This window comes from Alligator mississippiensis, chromosome 4 (genome assembly GCF_030867095.1).
Source record: "Alligator mississippiensis isolate rAllMis1 chromosome 4, rAllMis1, whole genome shotgun sequence".
NCBI classification, from domain to species: domain Eukaryota; kingdom Metazoa; phylum Chordata; order Crocodylia; family Alligatoridae; genus Alligator; species Alligator mississippiensis.
In genome coordinates, this window is record NC_081827.1 from 169761745 (window position 1) to 169765460 (window position 3716).

Sequence of the window (3716 nt, forward strand, 5' to 3'; positions counted from 1 at the left end):
CAAGGCTTAGGTTCGCTTTTTATATGATCCAGCATCCCAGAGAGGTGGATCCCATCCCAGCTTGTTTCTCAGTGCAGAGGGGATCTTGGACCAGCCCCTCAGCCAATCAGAGGAGCCCAGCTAACAGTCCCAGGCAAAAAAAAAAAATAGTTGGGAGGCTATAGCCAACCCCCTTTGTATTCAGTCACAAGGGTATGGACCAGTCTATGTGGCTTTGGATCCTCTGTGTTGGCAGTGCAGGTTGCATGTACAGTAGGGATGTGGTAGGTTCTTAATGATATTGAAAGAGAAGAATCAGGGAGGAAAATTCTTTGAGCAAGGGGGAGAAGTGTGCTTTGCTGTTGCATAGTTAAGAGGCTGGGCTGAGCAGTTGTTTGTTAGGAGGGAAGCTTTCCTGCATGGAAAACAATTGTGTGCTGCTTCACCAGGTGGAATGCACTTCTTCTTAGGTGATCCAAAGATTCACCAGGGAAGCGAGGCATTGAAGAAGCTCACTTTTCAGCTTGCATTTCTCAAAATGTATAGAAAAAAACTTTTGGGGGAGTTTGCAAATATTTCCAAGATCAGGTGGGTGGGGGGAAATCCAGATCCCAGCATTGCTGCCTGTTGCTGTGGCTTTATCTTGGAAACCTTCCTTGTTTTGTTTTTAGAAATAATAACTGCGCTTTGTTAATTTTAAGTAAAGGCACACAAAAAAGGCTTTAATTTTTTTTTGTCCAATGGCAATGTTCTTCTTGTTAAAATGTGCTGATGGCAGAAGAGAATAGGTTTTGAAAGGGTCTAGGAGGAAGGGAAATGAAGAGAGGAGGAGAAATAGAATCACTGGAAAAGTTCTGTAATGTCACAGAAGCAAGCGTGGCAGGGTAATGTCTTTAACATGCAGAAGGGAAATGCACAGGGGACTCTAGACAGCAGCAATAGGATTTTTCATCACTCCACACTATGTGCATGAGTATGTGTTCATTAATATAGAAAAATAACAATTAAATGGTCCTGTAGCTATATGCCTACACACACACAAATATGCATACACACACACAAATATATCTATTGCAAATAAGCATGTTTGCATGCATCCGCCACACAGTAATGCAATATACAGCTCCATGTATTGTTATGAAAAAGCAGAAGTAGTGAGTCACTCAAAGCCTCAACAATTGCGCTTCTTTCGACAGAATGGAGGTTTCCATGGGCTGTAAAAGTCTCTGATTTCTGCCTTCATGTTCTCACCCTGCTTTGCAAATCAAAGTCAATTAAAAACCCACTAAACTTCCACATGGCTTTTCAGAGGTGTGAATCTGGAAGTTACCAAGCAAAAGGAGATACCATGCCATCTCCATTCCGAGGCAATGCTGCTTAATAATAAAATCTTCAAACTTTAGCTTCATTTCCTGAAATACTGCAGGAGGATTTTTGAATTCGCTGTACAAAATGCTGCAAAGAGCATTTTCTTTCTTTTTTTTCCATTTCTCTCTTTCTTTCTCCTTCATTCTTTCCTGCTTTCTTGCCTCCTTGGCAGAGATCCACAGCTGTTTCTACGTTTGAAGAGCCACGTTGGTTGGAAAAAGAAAAAGCACCCTGACAATAACACACAATATACCATACAATTTTTGGAGGTTATAATTACACACAAAAATATATATATTTACCAGGCAATGGCAGACGGCAGTATCTTTAGTACAAAGAAGGAAAAGAAAATATTTATTGCACAGGATTCTTTGTAGGTTATCTAGACAATGTGGCATTAGGGTGTTTTTTATTTGGTTTTTGTTTTCTTTTAGTGAGAGTGTGAAGTCAAATGTGCCTTTAGTCATGGAAGAAGACTGTACTACAGGTCCTCTATCTGCATAAATCATGGTAGTTGATGGAGCTAAGCCTCTTTATACCACGATCTACCTCTGTCTACATTATCAGTGCTGGAGGGGTCATATTCTTCTGACCTAACTGTCTTTGGTCCTACTACTTTGTTGGAAACACTCACACACAAACCTTGGTGCCTGCTTCCAGTAGTGTCAGTAAAAACACTTCCATTGGTGTTGGACATCCAAGATCAAGGTTTATGTTAATAAAGGGTGGCAGAGTCTAATGCCTGGCAGCCCACATTTCTTTACATGTCTTACTATTGCTTTCAGAGATAATAGGAGCAGAGGAAGTGAGCTCAGCTGGTGTACCCCAAGAGAGCTCCATCTGAGTCAATGGGCAAACCTCAAGTTGGCATAACCCAACAGGGCTCCACTGGAGTCAGTGGGCCATGTGGCCAGTTGGTGTAAATCTACAGCAATGAGCATCAGTTGTGGATCTAGCCCACAATAGATAGTCTACCCTAGCCCATCAGATTCCTCTTCAATGGGGTGGTTTCAGTTTGACTCAGATCTTGGAGTCAGGCGATCAAGGAGCGGCAGTGTGTGACAGTGATTCTATATGGGTGCATAGGGGTTTCAGATGCGACCTGATTAGAATGAAGGGGAGAGGCTCTGACATGACAATCACTTTCTATCAGTGCAAATAATGAGCCCAATCACTTTGTATAGGTGCAAATAATGAGCCCTAGTGTAGGCCTGCCGATAATAAGGCCCCTCTACGGCTCTGTAAATAAGATCGCTAACTCTACAACGTCTAAAATGCCCTGAACCTCCTCACACCTTCAGGCTGGATGATGGCTGGAACTCATGAGTGGCAGCTCCAGAAGCTTTGTATTTTTTTAAGATGTGTGTGTTCTCTTCCTCCCCTCCAAAAAAATGGGACACGTCGAAATTGGGACAAGGAAGAATCATATGGCGACCTCTACTATTTTTTTTTAGGGCTGCAATTAAATGCAAAGAAAGCTCCACCAAAAGTAGCTATCTATCTGTACTGGGTTTTTCAACACACACACAGGCGCACACACCAAAATATCTGGCCAGCTTTCAACCCTGTATCTATGCGCCCAAGACACGTTGCAAGAGAAATCTCCTCCAATCACATCTTCTGAAACTTGAAAAAGCTGGCTGCCTTCCAGGTTGAAGATGTGTCTTTAATTTTTGCAGCATGACAGAAAAGAAAAGAATGTCATCTTTTTTTATATATATGTAAAGAGAGAAATGGTTGGGGGAAGGAGTAGAAAGGAGAGGAGAAGACGCCACCTCATCATTGGAGTTAGCAGTTGAGGCCATTTCAGGAATGCCATGGTTTTGCTGAGAGTGAGAGCAGGGGAGGGCGGGAAGGGGGTGGGTAGGAACAGAATGAGGGAAAGAAGGAAAAGAAATCCGCTCTCCCCCCAAAACTGCTAAAGCCATTAGGATCTTAGAAGAAAAAAAGCAGAGAGACAGAATAAATAGAAGGGAAAGAGCAACATCAAGCTGGTTTCAGTCTGATGCAAAGGGGGGCTCCAACTTGGAACAAGGACATTTTAGTCCTGTCATCTCAGCAGCACCTTCAGGCCTGACCCTTCCACAAGCCCACTAGAATCATTTCACAGGGTGATATGGGGCCCAGGCTTTCTAATGGGCTCTGTGCTTTGGGCTGGGCTGCTTTGGAAATCTGCTGCCCTGGTGGCTGCTGGAATCAAGGGCTGGTGAGAAACCAATTAACTGATGTAGGCACCTTGCTGGGAGCAGTGTTCTTTAGAGAATCCAGACCCTGGCTATGAGACTAGGCACCTGGGAATTTGGCCTCAGCTCTTGGGAAAACACATTCCTTGGTGCCATGGCTTTCTTTGGTGCTCTGCAGCTACAGAG